The sequence below is a fragment of the Giraffa tippelskirchi genome, chromosome 13, assembly GCF_054371585.1.
Source record: "Giraffa tippelskirchi isolate mGirTip1 chromosome 13, T2T-mGirTip1v1.2.pri, whole genome shotgun sequence".
Classification (NCBI taxonomy): domain Eukaryota; kingdom Metazoa; phylum Chordata; class Mammalia; order Artiodactyla; family Giraffidae; genus Giraffa; species Giraffa tippelskirchi.
Genome location: NC_137287.1, coordinates 88883063 through 88905554, shown reverse-complemented (window position 1 = coordinate 88905554; position 22492 = coordinate 88883063). Strand labels below are relative to the sequence as shown.

At 41.8% G+C, this 22492-nt stretch overlaps 1 long non-coding RNA gene across 1 annotated transcript; it reads right to left on the bottom strand.

The window, feature by feature from the left end:
- Positions 1-8164: 8164 nt before the first annotated feature.
- On the bottom strand, positions 8165-22271 carry LOC145530920 (uncharacterized). The gene is made up of 4 exons (XR_014072102.1): positions 19131-22271; positions 16463-16535; positions 15986-16120; positions 8165-9688 (listed from the first exon to the last, which is right to left on the bottom strand). It is a non-coding gene; the product is annotated as an uncharacterized LOC145530920 (long non-coding RNA).
- Positions 22272-22492: the final 221 nt, after the last annotated feature.

The following is a 22492-nucleotide window of genomic DNA, read 5'->3' as shown; positions in this document are numbered from 1 at the left end:
AAAGGACTTTTTTTAAAAAAATGGATTTTATTGTTTTCATTAGATTCACTTTAAGATTTTTCAGTTGGGACACATTTTAGTAGTTAAAAAGCCGAACTTTCACACTGCTATATGAGAAACTATATATACCAGAAGTCAGTCCCAGAAACCTAAGTAACGGTAGTGCCTGGACTTAACATCCAGTGATCCCGAGTATAACTCTAGCTGTTTTTGGTTATGCCACTGAGATACGTGGGTTTCAATCTTGTTTCCTAGATCATCAACCAGTCATTTATTAGATGTGAATACTGCAAGTGACTTGCATTTTCTCATCTGTAGAGTGGGGATAATCATATTACCTATACTGCAGAGCTGTGCTGCAGATTATATGAGCAGGGTACACACAAGCCAGGCACACCTGTGAGCACTCACACAGCCACTGTTATGAGAAACAATGGCAGTGAGAAATCTCAGTGACGTAAGTGAAACACTAACATACAGAGTATGAGTGTGTGCTTCCACAAGGAAGTCAACTGAGCCTCACTTATGTCTACTGATAGACTATTAGGAGATGTCAAATCAGTCTGTGGAGGTGGGCTGTTGCTGAATTCCACTACATAGGAAATGCTTTCATCAGAGGGAAACATGGAGTTCATGAAATCCTAAAGGTAAGGTTATGGGACTCCAAGGTCAAAGATTTTTAAGGAAATTTATAAATCAAGAAAAACAGTAAGATAGAACCTCCTTGTTAGCTTGCAGGAACGAATTGCCTTATATATTCTCATAAGGGCAGTTTGGGTTTTGTGGCAATGCCTCAAACAAGTTGAACTTTATTGGATTTGTTTCATGTATTAGGGAGACTCTGTCACCCTAACCCTTTCTGATGTACTTTAATGAAAGAAAAAAATGTTAGAACTATCTGGGATGAAAAAGCTGTGTTGGATTTACAACAGGGAAAAACAACCTTTTCAGCTTACAATGCTTGACACAATTTAAAATACACAAATGCTGGAGCACTTCAGTTTGGTTTGGAAAACCTCAAAAGAAAACCAAGATCATCACTCCTGTCTGTGTACAAATAATATTAAAATTTATCAGATAGATGCTTCCTGAATTAACTTACTATTAGGACATGAAGAAACTCCCAAGAATGTGAATTTACTAATAACCATCTTGTACATTCAATATCTGGTCAAGATTTTAGAGGTTCAAGATTTTGGAGGTGACCACCACAAAATTCTCTTCACTTGGAAGCAATCAGTACTTAAAAACAACATCCTTTTTCTTATTTATACATGAAGCCACTTTTATGCAGTGCAAAATGTCAGTACCAGAGAAAGTGCTCAGAAAAATTAGGCAGCCATAGTCAAAATTTCTCAGTATGAATCCAGTCAAATTTGATGGTTTTATCTACCACAGCCTTAAATTCTTCCCCATCCTTTAAACTCCCTTGTGAAATTGAGAAAAAAAAATGGAAAAGAAAATACCATTAACTTTGTATAACAACTTGAACTGTGTTTTATTGTCATTACTGTGAACATGTTTCACCGGATTGCTGCTGGACTCCTCTGGCCTATTTCTACATAACTCATCATTGAGGCAGGCGTTGGGAGTTGATCAAGGTAGGAAATGATTAAGATCTGTTCTCTTCTTGCATTTTAACTGTAAAACAGGATTTCATGCATTTCAAATCCTATTAGTTTATTTGCTATAAGTGACCTTCCCAGTAACCTTGCTCAGGAGTGCAGGATGCTGGGCTGTGTTTATCATTAGCAGAGACCTATGCCAAATGCGACTTTTAAACCTATTTTCTGATTCAAATTTAGTAGATCTAATGAAAAAAAAAATACCTTAGGCTTTGCAGCTGCATCCATTTGTACATGCAAATTCGGTAATTGCTTATATAAATTGAGTAAACTGTACATGAAAACAAGCTTTTAAATGTTCAATTAATCAGTCTGCACAAATCTCCCAGTATTCTTGCTACCAGCAAACTCTTCCACAGATCCTTCCTAGAAGCTGAACGAAGATCTACTGTTCCACTGTAAATGCAGGAAGCCTTACTTTCTGTTCCTTGGGTCCAGTTCATTCATCCAACACTGCTTCTTACACACAGTGTCAGGCACAGAGATCCTCTGGTGAAGAAGAGGGATGACATCTCCATGCACCTCAATTTAGTATTTAGTGCTGAGTAGACACCGGGGATTTAAACTAAAGTTACTTATCCTCTGGTTTTGTTTCTTCAATCCTCTTTCTTCCATGTGGCCCTCAGCAGAATTATCATTCTACAAAAATCATGTAGAATTGGGATGCAGTTTCCAAGGATTCATATCTGTGCAAAGCAATTTTTTTTGAGAGTTCCCTTATGTATAAAGTGAGGGGTTCCACCAGTTCTCACTTTGGTTGCTCCGGGAGCCCACACATCGCCTTGTTCTGTCATCCTCTTCATCACATACAGGGTGGTGTCCAGACCACACGCGCTCAGGCTCGGGTATGCCCATCCATCCTTTGGGCAATCCTAAGACGCTCCAGGTGATGCTGGTGTTCTCTGTACCTGGGGTGCGCTCTGAGTGGCCAGGGTTTGGCTTACACTGTGCTCTACATTTTCCCATCTGGGTTTCTAATTACAGATTGGTTTGGGAGAAAAAAACCAGTATATTTTGAAAGAGGAAGGCATTTGTATTGAAGGCAAACACAGGCATGGGCAGTAGCCTACAGCCTGGTGCACATGCTTGAGAAAGGCCTTTCTGCGAGCTTCCTAGTGATTCTTAATTTGTGCTGGTCACACAGATGGAGGGAGGCTCAGAGGGTGAGAATTGGCCCAGGTCTTCATTATAGGAAATGGCAGGGGTGCTGGGTGCTGCTTATGGTGGTGGATGTCTTCTGAGAACTTTTCTACATCATTGCAGCAGAATCCTCTTCACTGTCCGTGTCTGACATAGGAAGATGAAGTCCTAAAGCTGTTAAGTAATTTCCCCAATTTCATACAACTAGTAAATGGTGGAGTTGCAATTCTGAGGCAGTCCTGTGCAACTCCAGAGCCTGCGCTATGCAAAATTCTCCCCATTGTCACTCAGCACTGTCTCCTTCCTTATCTTGATACAATTACTGGTTTGGAGGTAGAAGGTACATTATGCAGAGAAATGAAAGAACATTGATTTTTATCAGCTTGATATTATTTAAAAAAACGTCAACATTTGGCGTAATTCACGTTTCTTGAAATGATGACCTATTCAAGGATTGGGATTTTTACATTTCTCAGATTTAATGAAGATATAGTTCAATGGATACAGCATTCTATAAAAGTTCCTATTAATATGTATGTATAACAGAAAAATGCTCAGAATGTGCATTTGGTTATGTGCTTCTCAAAAATCCTTTCTAAAGTAAAAAAATTATCCGATCACAGCATTCAGGACAAAAATTTCTGAGAATGATTTTTGTTATCTACTTCCTTTGGGAGTTGAAGAAACTATTTTCTTAAAAAGTAAAAAATGTAGGAGTGTGAAAATAAAATGGAATTCTCAGTTCTGGACATTTTCTTCCTCCTCATCACGTAACCTTTCTGAAGCAGATGAGAGCTTTGTCTCTGGAGTTCTCCTTCCGAAAACACAAGGGGGTGGAATCATGTTTATCACTTGCTCTAAGTAATAGTGTGCAATGACTCCAATAATAAATCCTGATTTTTCTGGAAGCATTGTTTAGGAATAGACCAATTCTTTTCCTCTACCTTTCCCAGACAACAGAGAAAGATATTTCTTTAGTTCTCAGCATCACACATTAATAAGGACGTGGACAAAGTGGGGTTTTTCTAGCAGTGGCCGGAATGGTGAATGTTTTGTGAGTGAGAGTTGAAAGAACAGGGACAACTGAGCTTGTTGTGGAAGGAGACGTGGAGAATTGGTGGAGGTACAGCAGGGTTTCACGCATACGAAGGGCTGACCTCTGGAAGAGGAGGGCAATTCATTCCATCTGACCTCCGCTGTCAACTAAAACCACCACGTGATGGTCAGAGCTGGCAGATCCTGGCTCCCTGTGAAGACGCTGCTCCTCAGAAGTGTCTGAGGGTGAAAGCCTGCCATGGACTGGTGTGAACTCAAGGAATTGCACAGACTTAGAGAGTGCTTTGGGGAGTTTAAACATCAGGCACTGGACAAGGGCCTCCACCAAGCCCCTTGCCAATACACAGGCTGGGGCACTGTGGTTTGAAGCTACTTACCTACAGGTAGGCACTGGTAGGAGACTAACTGCTTTAGGCATATAAGCTCTGGGCAAATCTGTGATCAGGCTTCTGTGTTAAAAATTTCCTTCTTCTCAGAAGCTCCCTTCTGTCCCCTTGGCAAGTTCCTCTCTTCTGATGGCAAACTCTGTCCTGGAGCTCAAGTTATTCCACTGACCTCCACTCCAGACCAACAAACCCGCCTCTTCTTAAGTCCAGTGGACCAGGCAAAGCAGGTCCCAGGAGTGACTGGAAGAAGCCTTGCCAGCATGTCAGGGTACATCCATCTTCTCCAGCAGTGTTAAACGTGTGGGTGTCATAGGAGCTTGGGTCATAGCGACAAGCCTGCTGGGGTCTTTCTTCAGGACCACACCACTCTCGCCTCACAGCAGTGGTCCTGTCTACACTGACTGCAGTCCTGGACATGAGCACGTGGGAACAGTAACAGAGTCAAGAGGAATGTCGATGTGTTTAAAGGGAAAACAAACCACATCTCAAATCCCACTGCCTGCAATGACCCATTCCGCCGCCTAGATCCAGAATCTTGTTACTGTTCCCATGTGCTCATGCTCAGGGCTGCGGTCAGTGCAGACAGAGGACCACTGTTGCGAGGCGAGAGTAGTATGGTCCTGAAGAAAGAAAATAAATCTCATCTCAAATCCAGCTTCTGAGAGAAATAAAGGCAGTTTTGTAACTTTTACAGGTAGTATAAATGTAAGTACATTCACTAACATTCAAACAGACTAAATAACAGCCATTGATAAGCTGTCTGAATCCCAAATGGTTTTTCAGAATTCAGATTTGATGATATAGTGATTATTTTCTGAATTCCTTCTGGTCTATCATTGCAAATTTGATTTTTAACTGATTAAATGGTTTCTTAGTTATCAATTTCTCGAATAATTATAGTGCAGAAACAATTTTTCCATTACATATTTGTGATACATGACCTGGCTTGGGTGAAATGCAGTAAGATTTGTTAAGAAGGATCAAGTTGAAGAACATTTTATCTTAATGTGTACTCTGATATAATTCTTAAGGTATACAAAGTTGTCAGTTTTATATTCAAATCAGAAGCCACTTTAAAATTGCATTAGATGTATGTGTTTGTATTTGTATATTTTATTATGTATTTGAAAACTGTACTAAAATTATGAAGCATTATTTTAAACACTTAAACATGTATATCTAAGGTATAAACATTAAATATGTAGGCTGTATAACAAGTCTATTACCACATAAAGAGAGATGTTATATAAAAATAGATGATTTTTAAGAAGAATTAATGTGATTAGTGTTCATGGAACTAATCACAAAGGCTCAAGATAAATCTGATAGAACTGAAAAGGAAAATAGGCAAATTCAAAATCATTTCCGGAGGGTTGAACACCTTGTTCTCAGTAACTGATAGAATAAATAGACACACAAAACCTGAGAGCATGGAAGCCCTGAACAGTACCAACCTGCTGACTTCACCTAGTCAACATTCTGTAGGACACGCCACCCAACAGCGGAGGAACCATGTGATCTGAGGTGCACACTATGCATTTGAGGACAAACTGTCCTCTTGGCCATGAAACAGATATCAACACATGTAAAGGCACTGAAATTATACTAAGTATGTTCTCTGAACACAACAGAATTAAACTAAAAATGGCAGGAACACAGAGGTATCTTGTCAATATCCAAAAACTTGGAAATTAAACAATATTCTTTTATATAATCTAAAAGCCAAAGAAGAAATCTCAGGAAGTTATAGGATATCTTAATTGAATACAAATGAAGCAGAATTTATGAAACTGGGCGAGATGCACCTAAAATTGTGCCTGGAGGGGGCTTTAATTCATGAAATGCTTACATTAGAAAATGAAGCATAGTCTCAAATTAGTGGTGTAAGTTTCCAAATTTTGATATTAGAAAAAAGAAAAGCTAATTCCGTACCCCCAAAAATGGAAATTATAAAGAACAAAAATCAGTGAATAGAAAACAGAAACTTAGAGAAAATCAGTTAAACCAAAACTGACCTTTTGAGAAGATTAAGAAGATTATTAAAAGTCTAGCTAGAGTGATCAAGAAAAAAAAGATACAAATTTCCAATATTATGAGTGAAAGTGTGAGCTCACCGTAGACCTTAATAGCACTTAAAAGATAAAATAATATTAAAAAATTGTAAGGCAATATATTTGATAGATTAAATAGAAAGCATGCAGTCTCACCCAAGAAGAGATGACCACAGTCACCATGATTCCACTAAAGAAATAAAATTCCAATTCTAGATGTCTTTCCTGGTAAAATCTACCAAACAATTTTGGAAGAAATAATAGCCGTTCAACACAAAGTCTTTCAGAAAATAAAAGAGAACATTGTTTGACTTGTACAATGAGACTAAAACTACTCTGAAAGCAAAGTTCAGCTCAGTTCAGTTGCTCAGCTGTGTCTGACTCTTTGCAACCCCATGGACTGTAGCACGCTAGGCTTCCCTGTCCATCACCAACTCCTGGAGCTTACTAAAACTCAGGTCCATCAAGTCAGTGATGCCATCCAACCATCTAGTACTCTGTCATCCCTTTCTCCTGCCACTTTCAATCTTTCCCAGCATCAGGGTCTTTTCAAATGAGTCAGTTCTTTGAATCAGGTGGCCAAAGTATTGGAGTTTCAGCTTCAGCATCAGTGCTTCCAATGAATATTTAGGATTGATTTCCTTTAGGATAGACTGGTTGGATCTCCTTGCAGTCCAAGGGACTCTCAAGAGTCTTCTCCAATACCACAGTTCAAAAGCATCATTTCTTTGGTGCTCAGCTCTCTTTATGGTCCAACTCTCAGATCCATACATGACTACTGGAAAAACGATAGCTTTGACTATACAGACCATTGTGGGCAAAGTAATGTCTCTGCTTTTCAATATGCTATCTAAGTTTGGCATAGCTTTTCTTCCAAGGAGCAAGCATCTTTTACTTTCATGGCTTCAGTCACCATCTGCAGTAATTTTGGAGCCCAAGAAAATAAAGTCTGTCACTGTTTCCATTGTTTCCCCATCAATTTGCCATGAACTGATGGGACCAGATGCCATGATCTTAGTTTTTTTGAATGCTGAGTTTTAAGCCGGCTTTTTCACTCTCCTCTTTTACTTTCATCAAGGGGTTCTTTACTTCCTCTTCACTTTCTGCCATAATGTTGATGTCATCTGCATATCTGAGGTTACTGGTATTTCTCCCAGCAATCTTGATTCCAGCTTGTGCTTCATCATCCAGTCCAGCATTTCACATGATGTACTCTGCATACAAGTTAAATAAGCAAGGTGACAATATACAGCCTTGATGTACTCCTTTCCCTATTTGGAACCAGCCTATTGTTCCATGTCTGGTTCTAACTGTTGCTTCTTGACCTGCATACAGATTTCTCAGAAGAGAGGTAAGGTGGTCTGGTATTCCCATCTCTTTAAGAGTTTTCCACAGTCGTGATGATCCACACAGTCAAAGGCTTTAGCATAGTCAATGAAGTAGAAGTAGATGTTTTTCTGGAGTTCTTTTGCTTTTTCTATGATTCAATGGATGTTGGCAATTTGATCTCTGGTTCTTCTGCCTTTTCTAAATCCAACTTGAACATCTAGAAGTTCTTGGTTCATGTACTAAAGCCTAGCTTGAATTTTTTTTTTTATGGTTTTGCTTTTTTACTCTGAAAACAAAACCATAAAAAATTTACAAGAAAAAATATTACAAAACAGTATTCCTTGTAGACAAACAGAGCAATCACCAAATTTTTAAAAAACCAAATCCCACTTTTCATGTATGCATCTAACAAGCATATAAAAAAGAAATTGAAATCTCTCACTATAATATGTACGTGGATTGCAAAGTGAAGAAGGTGCGTGTGGTGGGAATGAGTGAGGTGGGTCAGTGGCAGCAAGCCTGCCCAGAATCACTGCCATGTCCACTTTGATGACTGAAAGAATGAAGATACAAAACATGGCTCTGTGCTTCTGTAATTCCATAAACATTAGTCATTTTCATATGCACTTAAATGAAGACCCTAAAATATTTTAGCACTTTTTTTTTTTCAGTTTTGAATCTTATTCTGAAAGTTTTTTAATCTGCCAAGGATTTTATGCAGGAGTAACAGGATCAGGCATCTTTATATCCATCTTTACATTCCCTTAAAAAAAAACAAAAACATTTAACATTAATGATAACATTTTGTTTTTTAAGATAAAAATCCCATTTTATCCCCCCCCAAAAGGGATAACCACTTTTTTTTTTTAATTATGAAAGTATGGTAACACATTTAGTGCTGTCACATTTTAGCAAAAGAAGCCCAGAATATCATCTCAGCTTAACCAGTGTTTTTATTCTGTAGGTCCCCCACCCCTGAACAGTTAACTGAATAAAAAGACACTGAACCTGGATTCAGGCCTGCAAGAGGTTCCAGGGTTACAGTCTTATGGTAAAAGCAGGAAAACCTACCTTGAAACCTCTTCCTCGCAAGAGGCTCCAGGGTTGTAGTCTCACAGTAATAGCAGGAAAACTTACCTTGAGGCCTCTTCCTTTTCCAAATGTAGAAAGAGAACGCTTTCTTTGGCTTTTACTGGCTCTGTCTCCAGGGACAAAGGAACAGATGGACTGAACTCTTTCTGCCCAGTGGGGTTTTAAGCACTTTTGATAATGGACTAAAAAAGAGTGACTTTTCCCATATATTTCAGTAAGGGTGAATGATTTTCACCCTTTTCCTAGTTTTATTCAGAGTCCTTTTGCATAAAACGCTTTTCATGAGCCAGTATCTTTTGTCAGAATTTGTTTTCTTTGTCTATGGAATCCCCGAGTTCTTGGAATATTTATTAACACTTCTCACTTTCATCTTCAATGATGTAACATGACCAATCCTGACGACCTCCACTCACTCTCACAGTCTGAAGAATCCCACCCATGAGAGAACCCTCTAAAGTCTGTTGCACTTAATATGTCCTATGGAAATTTAATATTCTCACAACTGCTTTCGCCCTCCCCGCAGACCTCAACTATTTAGGAATAACCTCATATCTCCCTAAATAAAACCCAACTTCTCCAATAGGCCAAAGCAGGAGCAGGGGCCCAGGTTGTCTGGGAGACCAGTGCTGAGCACACACACGCGACGCCTGGGGCTGCCTCCTGGTCCAGGATACGCTTCCTCACACTGGGGCACAGTCAGAGAACTGCGGTGTCTCCCCTTACCTTAGACCAACACACACACATTCCACACTGACAAAGCATCTATCTGCTCACACGTCTGCAGGACAATGAACTTGAAGACCCCGAGGCCCCTTACCAGTGTAAGGCCACTGGAGCATGGGTCTTGGGAGCCGTCTCCTCAAGGCAGACTTCAGTCCTCCCAAAGTGAGGCACATCAGTTGTCTGGCTTCTTCAACCTTCCGGAAAGCTGCTGACTTCCTGTGGGCTTAACCTTACTCCCCAGGAACACATCAAGGAAACCCATCCTGGTGTGATACTGCCTTTAAACCTAGAAGAAGCAGGTTTGATTTTCAGCTTTTCACTTAACTGATCACGCTCAGTCTGCTCTTCTATAACACAGAGTATAACAATAATCACCATACTGGGCTACTGGGAAGATCTGAGAAACCATCTTTCAAGTTCCTAGCACAGTGGCTTATGCATAGAAGATGCTTAATAAACAGCAGCTACTGCTGTTTTTATCAACTTTATGTGGATCTTTTAAAATATTTATGTGATATTTATCGTATCTTAAATATAACAATAAGAAAAAGGCAGTTTGGTTTTTTAAATGGGTTAACTATACTAGACAATCTATTATTACTTTTGCTTGGAGTGGGGCAGAAGGACCCATGCAGCCTTTATTCAGGTACCAAAGATCTTGGTCACTTCAGTACCCTGACTCTTGTCCACAAGGCATAGAGTCTTAAGTGGAGACTCATCTGTGTCCACACGCACCTGTTGGCCTCATCAAGGGCCCTCTTGTCCACTGGGAGAGACTAGAAAGGGGCTGGGCAGCAAAAAGCAGGTGGGCAACTGCTTGGCCTCACACTCAGACCTGAATTTCAAACCTTTATCAGCTGCCAACTGTCTTCTCCTATAAAGGACATCATGTTATAGCCTCATGACAGACCGGAGACCAGGAGTCTCCCATGGGAGGTGTGAGTTTAGACAACACTGTGTTGAAAGAACAGAGCTTGACTCCTGTCTCAGCCCACCCAGGATGCTCCAGTAGGACACCACAGGCTGGTATCTGACAGCCAGGAGGGACCCCTCACTGTTCCAGAGGCTGGGTGTCCCAGATCAAGGCACCTGCAGATTCTGTGTAATGAACATTCATGACCAAGGACCTTGTTGGGGAAATTAGGGTAACTACAAATTGTTGTTGTTCAGTCTCTCAGTCGTGTCCAACTTTTTGTGACCCCATGAACTGCAGCACGCCAGGGTTCCCTGTCTTTCACTATCTCCCGGTGTTTGCTCAAACTCATGTCCACTGAGTTGGTGATGCCATCCAACCATCTTATCCTCTGTCACCCCCTTCTCCTGCCCTCCATCTTTCTCAGCATTAGGGTCTTTTCCAATAAGTTGGCTCTTCACATCAGGTGGGCAAAGTACTGGAGCTTTAGCTTCAGCATCAGTCCTTCCAATGAATATTCAGGGTTGATTTCCTCCAGGATTGACTGGCTTGATCTCCTCGAAGTCCAAGTTACTCTCAAGAGTCTTCTCCAATACCACAGTTCAAAAGCATCAATTCTTTGACACTCAGCCTTCTTTATGGTGCAACTCTCACATCTGTACATGATTACCAGAAAAACCATAGCTCTGAATAGATGGATCTTTGTTGGCAAAGTGATGTCTCTACTTTTCAATATGCTGCCTAGGTTTGTCATAGCTTTTCTTCCAAGGAGCAGGGGTCTTTTAATTTTAAAAACAGATGATACTTGAATTGGATCATGAAGGATCAGCAGGAATTTGACAAGCAGAAAATGCTGATCTCTGAGAGAGGTGCATGTGCCAGAACGAAGAGTGTCGGCCTCTGGGAGCCATAGACCTAACAAGACACAGTGGGGCGCTGGTCAGTTCCCTTCCTCAGGACCCAAGGACAGGGGTCAATGTGGAAGGGGCCCGTGAGTCACGTGGGGCAGAGTGACCCTCCAGGAACAGACAAGAAAGCAGATCCAAGCTGAAGGTCGAGAAGCATTTTTGTGTGACCTGGTTCTGAGACACCAGCTTGGCTCTCACAGGAGATCAGCTGCATGTGGGATTTCCTCTGAGAGTCTCCTAATTGCTTTGCGGGTCTAAACATCCCCCATGGTGCTGTCGGGATCACTGTGGACAGCCAACTCCATTCTGCTAAACAAAACCAGCGATTTGGAAAAATTACAGCCCTGGATGCTCTTGCTGGCACCACAAGGACACCCTCCCTGCTAATGGCTAAAAAAGAGAAAAAATTGGCTGGCGCAACAGAGCAGGGAGGCCTCCTTGTCAGTGCAGAATGTGGTGCTCTACTGGAAAGAAAGTGAGACAGAACACCATGAACTTGGACGAGCTAACCAGATGGTGGCATCTTAGAAGGCAGTGGCTCTTTCTTTTTGAACATAATTGGGACCTTCTGTCCTGCAGTGGCAATGAACCACATGTAAATGCTGATTAGCAGTGTGTCTAGGATGGCCATGCCCTCTGAAGACCGTCAGACTGGGGGCTCCTCCTCCTAGGGACTCTCAGAAACACAGGCCTGCGAGTACCTGAGTTGTTGGATCTGAAGCGGGATGCTGAGCGTCACTCGGAGTTTTGTCTCCCTGCCTGAAACTGGCCTGAGATTTCAGTTTCTGAAAATTTCAGTTTCACATCTTGACTCAAAAGTTCTTCCACTTGATCCTTTCTTAACATTCTAAACACATATCGTAGCTCATGCTTCTTCTCCCACACACACACTCACTCCCGTGAATCTTACTCACACATGTGGGTACAGACAGGCGCTCAGGCTTCCCACCTGAGGCAGGAGCGAGCAGAAGAATAATCTGACAGACGCTGCGTTTCTTTCATAACAAGTGTAATAATGATAACAGCAGAGTAAGCGGCATCCCCTTGTCCTCTGATTCCCTAAGGGGTGTGGCTGTGAGCAGGTCTCAGTATTAACTCAGCTTCTCAAACCAGTGCACAGGCGGGCATCTGATGGCTGGGAGTTCACTAAGACCAAGTAGAGACTCACCAGATGGAGTTATGGCCCCCATGGTAGGTCAAGTCTGCCCCATGGCCACAGGGATGAGCTGGTGTTTCCTCTATGCTATCGTCTTTCACATAGTCAGAATCACGACTTATGTTTCACATCTTTTAAGTTTCACATGATTTTCTCCCAAAATTGTTCAAGCAGGACTTCTCTGGTCTCACATTCAGACACAGATGACCCGTCTTATTCTGGAGCATCCCACATTTCTACTGCTCCTCTTTTCAAATGACTGACTCACAAACAAACAGCATGTTTATTACAGGTTAGGATTTTGCTGTATTTTGTGTACCGTCTTCCTGATTTCATGGACTTTCAATGCTCTGGATGGGTCTCTGTGACAAGGCTCCGCACACCTAGGGGGCAGCACATTGCACACTCTCCCCACGGAAGAGACCATGCCCCACATGGGCAAAGCCAGACCACTCCTGGGCCCCTCTCAGTGCATCTGCTCCTCTACTGTTTTGTTCCAAAGGTGTGCGGAGCTCCTTTGTTGGACCCTGGACTTCACAAAAGCCCTCTAGTCCACAGACAATTGTCTAAATTGAGGGTCAGAAAGTAAAAACTCTTAATTTGCCATGATAATGATGTCACTCCTAACTGCACATCTTGATCTGAGGCTTTGGAACAATCCCAGCTATGAACCTTGGTAGCAGAATGATGTCAGTACACTGTGGGTGAAATGTCCAAATAAATGGGAAATCAGCATGAAAGCATGGTAAACCACAGAAATTTTAGGACAAAGGACTTTGGGCTTATGCTCCCTGACAATCCTCACGTAACCACAAACCTTTCTCCCTCCCAGCCTGCTCTTCAGTCATTCCTATTACAATCTTCTGTTGATTTCGATGAGGTGTCTGTTCCATTAGAGACTCCTTTAACCAGCTCATCACCCCTCTCCTGCCCTCATGTTCCTCTTATGGAAACACCCACATTTAGTGCTTTTGGATTGCTGTTGTCATTTCCTTTGAGATCATTTCTGGAAGTCCAGGTGGGTGGAGAGATTCACTCATATTTTGTACTCAAATGTCTTCACTACACCTTAAACTATCATCTATCAAGGACATCAGTTAAACTCTTGCTTAATTAGTAGCCTCTGAAGTTGTCCTTGTAACCACATGGTTTTCCTCTTCTCTGCTTTTATCACGAAGGTGGCCATGAGTTTTCATACCTGTGTGGGGAGGAGCTGCTCTAATAAACTGTTCTATAGACAGTCTATGGAGGGTTCATGTGATGGTGGCTTCCCCCCGAGAGTACTTCAACTCAGCCACGCCTCAAGTCTGTCACATTACGACCTCCTCTTCACAGAAGCACTGCTTGTGCTAACATTTTTCTGTTGCTGCTCTCATGCCCCAAATTAACATATATTGGCTCTTGATTACTATGCATCAGGCCTGATGACCATGCAGAATATCATCCTACTCATCTTACGGATGAGAAAACTAAAGCTGTGAGGTTTAAGTAATTGCCAAGGGCATCTAACTCTTAAGTCTGAGGGAGCACCCAATGGGAGCCAAGTCTGATTCCAGAACGCAGAACGGCTCTGCTGCTCTGCGTTTCTGATGGAAGTATCCCCTGTGTTCTTGGCAAAAGCTAGGTATCTGAACAAAGTGGGGCAAACAAATCAAACGACACTGCATGGATCCTGAGTGTCTGGCTCACAGGAAATGAGTGTGTCTGGACACAAACAATGCTCACCGCTGGGCCAGAGTTCTTTGTGGCCAGCCTCACAAAGAACCTGATCTCCACTGTGGCATGTTTACTAATAAAACTGGAAGCTACAGTGTCTGTAGGGGAAAATGTATACAATTGCAGCTAACAACTAAGGATTCATCTGATTCATAAAATTAGCACCTGCAGTCTCAGCTCCCTTGGCCAGTCTTACATAAATGTTCTCAAAACAACAAAACTCACAGAGCACCACAACACTCTAGCGAGTTAAAGCCTCACTTCTGTGGCCCTCCAGGTCCTCCACAGATTACTGCCTGGTCCCTGAGGGCACAGACACAAGCAGAGAATCAAACAGGCAGTCAAGGTCCCTCCTTGTGTGTCCTGGCTGGGGTCTCGAGAGGCTCAGCAGATTTCGTGAGCCAGGAAGTCGCCAGAGGAGGACCCTGAGCCGGCCTCTCTGGGCCTCTCCTTCTTAGGGGTGGAGTGAAGACCTGAAGTGATGCTCTCTCAAGCTCATGCCAGACTCTACACACATGGAAGTTTTGTCTCTTCCTCAGATTAAATTTCAGCTCAAGAATGTCATGATAGGAACAGAATATATCCACTACTGGTCCATTCTATGTGCCAGTTCCACTGTTATCACATTAAAATTCTGACATGATCCGCATTCTCAAAAGATTCTTTTCTGAAAGTTGCCATGTGCACTTAACCTGACCAGGCAACATCTCTATTCCATCATGTAATCTGTGGGGTCTGGCCCACTCCCGCTCTTGTCCTAGCCCATCTCATCGGAATAGCCTCGTTTTGTAACCCTCTGCTCCCAGTCTGTTTATAGGGTTGTATGTGCTGAATCCCAATGAATAAATACAAATACTGTTAAGGTAACTGTTTCTCTTAACTGTGTCTAACATTTATCTTTATCCACATTCCTCCCTATGACTGAATCTTTCTTTCCTCATAAAATGCCTGATGCAGAGAGCTTCTGGGAGTACACTAGCATGACATGGAAGGAAAACTTTTCAGAAACTTTCTTTCTAGGAACGCTTTTTATATGTGACAGATGAAACTATTTCAACTGCCTGTAAATATAGAAGAGTAAAATTGTTTTGGAAAATCAATAGATTTGTTTAAAAATTGTAAGATATTTGCTAACTAAACAAAAAAAGGTGAAAGAGATGTGAAAGAGATGCAAACAGCTGAATATTCACAACTCAGAAATGACAACTGTTAATATATTTCCCTCAAAGTTTTCATAACAAAATATATGGATGATATTAGCTTCTTCAGTGTAGTCACAGGATACTCTCAAAAATAAAGGGAATTCCCTATACTCCATGTGGAAGCTATGGATATCCTTTGTCTCTCTGTCTCATTTCTACCTGTCATCTATCTACCTGCCTATCATCTCCATCTATTTATCATCTATCTATATAATCTGTTTACCTATATTATATTATGATATAATCTATATAATCTCTGTATATTAATGGACCTTAGCATATATTTATTGATTGTATTGACATGACTTGGATAGATAATAAAACTAATTTGGTCACTGAGATCTTCTACATCAAAACACATCAGATGTTTAAAATTTTCACCACCACCCAGCAAAATGTGTAATTAAATCATGTGCAGGAGGCATGTAATGAAATAGCTATCAAGAGACGTACTTGGCTTGTTCAGCTCGGTGGTTAAACCTCTTATGAAGACGAGTATTAAAATGCCTAAAATCCCAGGTCCCTGTATGTCATTGATAAAAACTGACTAATGGTACTAGTCTCTTCCTCACGTGGCTCTTTTCAGACCATGTTCTGAGGAGCCACAGGCCTGTTCTCAGCTAGCCCCACCTGAGGGCTGGGCCTTTCATGTCAGATTCTGAGGCAGGTGCTCAGAGTGCAGTCCTACCTCTGGGGTCCTCAGGCACATGGTGTCCTTGTTTCAGAAACTTCGCTGAGGAGAGGTATGACGCCCCTTCCATCTCTCCGTTCTGTGCCTTCACAGGCTCAGGCAGTTGAGAGCATCTTGGCGAATGTTTGTTGACTGATGAAGAGGGGATGACACATAAATGGAGTTAACGTGGAGCAAAAGACTTGTGATGCCAGAGTCATTGTATTAGACTTCTGAATCGGAAAGGTCTCAGAAACTACACTTCCAGATCAACTACGGACGAGAAAGTCTCCACAGAATTTTATTCTGAAAGAAAGAAGCCTTTGGGCTCCTTTGCTGCTCATCCCCTTCTTATGTCAAATGCTATGACTTTTGTTCAAGTAGCCTTCCAGCACCCACTGCACACCTTTGCTCCCAGAAGAGGTTTACTCCCCTCAAGGAGCTGTGTCTCCTTCAGCTCCCACACTTCAAAGAATGCTTCCGACTTTCACTAACCTTGTTGAGGAGCTAGCAAGATCCTGGGGTGTCAGTATGGATCTTGCTTTCCTCTTCAGCTCAAGTTCCATTTCTGTAATATCAAATTAAGAGTAAAGTGAGTGTAATATTCTACAGTATCACACACATCTTTCTCTGCATGCCTAATGGTCACTTTTGCATCTTTTCAAACACTGACTCCTGTGTTTCAGAACGCTAGGTATTCTTGGGCTTACAATATATTTATTGTTTATATTTCAAATGTTTCTACTGCTTCATGTTTTGTATTGCTGAACAAAAATGCATTTTTTTCTTTGCTCTTGGTTTTGACTTTACTTTCATACCATTGCTTCCTAAGTGCCCCATACAGCAGTTGCAGGAGAAACGCAGAAAGTCATCACACAATAAAACAAAAAAAAATTAGGAAGCCTTTCCCATTTGTTCTATAGGTGATGCAGTTGGCATAGGAATCTTCTGATTTACACTGTAATATAAAAATCCACTAGCTTCTTTTGTGTTATAATTTAAAAATTAAATTAGGAGACCAATCCTAAACATAGCAAGGATCCTATATAAAGTGTCATTTGTTCCATGTGACTAGTCATTTTCTTCTGACCTAATACCTTTAATCCTTACATATAGTGTCCACATCATTTTAATTGTTGATTACTTCAGAGGATTATTTTATGGGGTATCAGATTATCTGATTAGCTCCCTGTAAACTGGCCAATGCTGTTACCAGATTTCACGGCATCATGATTCAGTTACATTCAAACCAGAATTTACTGAATGTGAATGATCCAGATCTAATTTTATTTCTGGACTTCCCTGGGTAGCTCAAACAGTAAAGAATCTACCTTCAGTGTGCGAGATCTGAGTTTGATCCCTGGGTGGGAAGATCCCCTGGAAAAGGAAATGGCAATCCACTCCAGTATTCTTGCCTGGAGAATCCTGTGGACAGAGGAGCCTGATGGGCTATAGTCCATGGGGTCACAAAGAGTCGAGCATGACTGAGTGACTAACAATTTCATTTCTGAATTTGGATTTCTTAAAATTAAGACTCAAAGACTAATTCACTTCAGATGTATAATCATAACAATAAATTTCAACAGTTTCTGAAGCTAAATCTGTGGAATTGTGCCTTATCCCAAATAATTAAATTCACATTTAGCTTTATTCACTGTTCACTGCCTAAGGAAGAAACATTTGCTAACACAACTTTAGTGAAAATAATAAATATTTATGTTACATGGAAATTTCACTTCATCCCAATCACTAAGCACTGCATAAAAGCTTTGCAAATTGAATAAGCAGAAGATTATTGGTAACTGGACATGATTGATTGATCATTTCTTGGTACTAAATGGTAAAGACAATAGGCCTTTAATGTGGTTTGGTCTGAGGGAAGATTACTCTGCAGGAAGGAGCATTAACTGTGTGTCTGGATGCCCATGTCTTCCCTACCTCTGGACCAGGTGGATGGGCAAGGAGAAAGCCTGCACAAGCTCTGAAAGCTTCTGGGAACAGGTGACACCTGCTTCCACGTGTTGCTCATAGGCTGAAGCCATGTGTCAGGGCACACTCGAGCTTAATGGGGCGGGGACTTTATATAACCCTCTTACAGGTAAGGGAGGACAATTTCACATACAGTTGCAAGGGCAATGTGGGTTTGGGCCCAAGGTGATTTTCTGGTTGTGCAAATTGGAATTGGTTTTGGCTGTAAGTTTCTGGGGTCTCATTTTCTTCCCTTGACCCCCGGGGTGATCATGCCCATCTTGAAGGATGGCTGGGGCTCACTGTGACAGCAGAATGTTCCTGGATGGGGTTCCAGGAGGCCATCACCCACCTGCCCTGCTCGAGTGGCTGCATGGTGTTAAATTGTGTGAGTTTGAAGATTTTTATGTGGACTCCCCCATTCAATGCCAACATCAACAGGAGCTGTCACGGCCTCCATTTCACACATAAAGAGAGTCAAACAAGAAGCTGCATAACTTGACCGTGGTCATATTAGAATCAGTGGTGAAGCTGGGGCCAGGCCCCAGTCTTCTCCACCCCAGGAGGAGGCCCAGCTGCACGGCAGCAGGAATGCAGCTGTCACCAGGGCTCTGGAGGCACCACCCATGCTCATCCTGCCTGAGAGGAAGCTGTCCACTTTCTCCCCCTGGAGTTCAGTGGACCGCAGCTAACAGCACTCATTCTGCCAAACACAATGACCTTTCCCGACAGACAGACCTTGCCTTGGTCTACGTTGATGAAGGGGAGCTCACTTTGAGGAGCCAAAAGGAGCCAAGTGTTGGAAGATGAGGACAATGTTACAATAAGATACAGGAGTTACTGAAGTATGAATAGTGAACACAGGCAGGAGCGAGGATTTGTATGATGAATCACAGACATTTACAGTCCCTTAATAGACCAGGCACTGCAGACGGCATATTTCCATCATTTCATGTGATTCTCAGAGTGTGTCTAAAACTTGCCCAAGCCTGTCCAGCAAGCTAGCTGGTCTTAAACCCAAATTGTCTACTCTAAACCTGACATTCTTTCAATTTCATCCAGATAACCAGAGTAATGGCAATAAATAATATGGAACTTCCTAAAACACAGTCATACACACTTCCTTGAGGGTAAACACAATGTAGGAATGAGCTTCTACTTTGTTTTTGCTTTGTCCTTTTTCTGCTTTGCATACCTTTAGGTCTCCCTCTGCTCACGCGACCCAGGCTGCTTATTGAAGAGTGCTTCGTGTTTTGGGCCATTTCTGCATCCATGAAGTGGTACAAATTGTTTCCCTTCTTACTAGGACTCTGCTATATGATAGATAAATTTGTTTAATACAATAGTCCACACCAAAGGATTTGTTCATCTTCTGAACCATCTCTTCTTTCCAAATGTCCAGTTTGGAATTCCTCAACATTGGACACTAGGAAATGTGACTTTCTCTCTCTCTGTCTGTCTCTATATATGCTAATATTAATTTAACATTAAATATTTTTATAACATTTGCATATTTATATATGTATGTACATTACATGCCTATAACTTCAGACAAACTTTTAAACTCCTTTTACCTTCTTTATTCAGTATCTACATCAGGTGAATAGAGATTTTTGCACAGATGAATGTTCCCGTTTCAGTTTAATGGTTGCTCCTAATAGTGAGATGAGCTTGATCAAATATATAAAGATATCAAGCCCAGACATGGAGAGAAATTAAGCGTTTTTGCTGTGTGAAATCCCACAGGATATGGAAGGGTGGCCAAGTGTTATTATATAATAACCTTCTCTATTTCTGAAAGTTCTCTATTAAAGAACAAGTGGTTAGAATTGACTTCACCAAAAAATAATTTATTGTAATCAATACAGTTCTTCATTTGATTAGAAAACCCCCACGTGTAATAAATGCATATAAATCCACACCACATAATGTACATAAATACCACACCACATACTAACAATGTGGTGATGTTTGCATTTATCTCAAGGTCACACCAATTAAACAATTTACATTTTATTTTTCTCTCATACACTAAAAATCTTTCTTTACATTTGGTTAGCTCAAACTTCTTCTTCTAGATCTTTACCAAATATGAAAGTAAGACCCCAAACCTTTAAGAAACATTTCCACAAAATTCCTTTTCATAATTTTTGAATGTATTAAATTATTAGGAACCATTGATATATGTTATCAGGAAATGTTTGTGGCATCTGACATTTAAGACATATTCTAAATTAGAAAATAAGCATAGACACAGATGTTTACCTTTCATATCAAAAGTCAGTTTTGGTAAATGAACATGAACTCTTTCCAAAGAAATTTGTTTGAATGTAAACCAAGGTGCACCTGACCCCCAAACACTGCTTCTGTCACCTTCATTTCTGTCATTCACCAACAGTCCTTCAGAATCCATCCCCATACACATCCTGCTGTTGACCTCTGCTGTCAGCCTGTTCCACCAGGGAACATGTCACAACTTATACCTCCAGGAATTTAACTAAAGGTACAGCTGAATCCTTGGCAGAGTGAGGTTCCTAGTGGTGCGTTCATTTTCAATCAGATGGCAGTTTTCTTAACATTTATCCTACCTCACTCTGCATCTTCTCTATTCTCTCTGAGTATTCCCCTAAGCGCTCAATTTTCCCGAGATCTCTCTAGAGGCCTTGGTGGTAGGATACAGACAAAGCCCTTTATAGAATCAGATGAGACATATAAGCTATTCAGATCCCTGGGCTCTACCACAAACCTGCTGAATCCTCATTTCAGGGAGTGGCCAGAGTTTTTCTGCTGTGGCTGAAATGCAGTCTTTTCATAAGCCATACAAATGGCATCATGGAAGGATGTGTCAGTAGAATGATCCCAGTGATGTCACTGATTTCTGCAACCTAATTATACACTGTCTTACATGGCTGAAGGATCCCAGCAGATGTGGTTCAGGTCAAAGACCTTAAAACGGGACATTACCCTGTATTATTTTCAGTGTGCCCATCTAATCACATGAGCCTGTAAGAGGAGAGAATGTTCTCTGGTTGGAGACAAGAGAGGCTGGCAGAAGTGAAGTCTGAGAAGCTTCAAGTGTGAAACAAGCCTGACCTCCATGGCTGGATGGAGCAACATGGAAACCTGAGAAGACATTTGGGGGCCTCCAGGAACAAAGACCAGCCCTGGCTGAGAGCCAGCAAGGAAATCAGGAATCTCAGTCCCACAACCACAAAGAACCGAATCCTGCCAACACTGGATGAACTTGGAAGCTGATATTCCCTAAAGCCTCTAGCAAGGAATGCTGGATATCACTCCCAGAATGCAGCTCATGCCCAGAGGAGGTATCAGAAATGTCTTCCTATTGGGAATCAAGTCCTGCATCTGTGTGCCTCACCATGGTAGACTTTCCTTCTAAATACCACAGAGAGCTTCCCCACCTGTAGTCTGTATGACAGTCTGATCTGGACACCAGGTCTTGCTGGGTTTGGCCAAAGTTGGATTTGTTGATCCTCAACAATTCTCCCCTGGCTTCTCTTTGCACCGTCACTGGCTGATATCACGGAGGCTGCAGATGCCATTTCTAGCAGTGTGGCACAAGGTGCCAGAGCTCAGGTATACTGAGGCACACACAGAGCCATCACCAAGAACTCCTGCTTCTGCCCTTAGACATGGAATTTCAACATCAGACCAGCTGGATCCCACTCATGCTGTCTCCATGCTGGATGCTGATATGGAGGGTACCATCTTTCTTCTGTGGATGGTGGTGGCTGCCTGCGCTGGCCTGCCTCCTCCACCTCCTCCTTGCTTGCCTTCTGCTTCACATCAGGCCATGGATAACTCAGGGTTTTCCCAACGAGGCCCAGTTAGGTTTTGATGTTTTAAGGGAAAACACAATATTTTGGACTAGGACATTTGGGGATATTTTGTATCAAAGAGCAGACACACTGACCAGACCATGTGTGCATATGTATTCCTGGGCATGGAGCCAGGACTCTGCAGCTATGACAAGTGTCTCCAGGTGATTCAGAGCAGCTGGTGTAAATGCTGAGAACCACACTCTAGGTATTTCCCTGTGCCTTCTGAACCCTTGTCATCATCGTCTCCTCCAGTAGACTGGAAGCTCCATGTTAATCTGATGGACCTAATTCATGCTCAGGTACAAATGGCTGATGACTTGTTGAAACCTGTTACTCTTTTAACCTCAGAAGTGAGTATACTGGCATTTTCAGCAGTAAAGAAAGTGACAAAGCCTTTGTGGCTCCTGACAACCACTGTGCACAGCCTTCTCCAGGACTCAGCCCATGACATTTGAACTGTCAGCCATGCCTGCAGCTCTCCAAGCTGGGAGGACCCATGGCTCAGAAGCTTGTCACTGAGGAAGGCTAAACAAGATACAGTTATGTACACAGTAGCTTGCATATGGGGACCAAGTCCCTAAAATTGGACTTTTTCTCTTTCTTAATGACAAACAATAAAATGGACAGTTAAAAATCAGTTGGAAGTTTGACCTGCATGTAAATGAAACATACCCATGTCCCATCCCTTGGGAACCGTTCCCTCGGGTTAGGGTGGAAA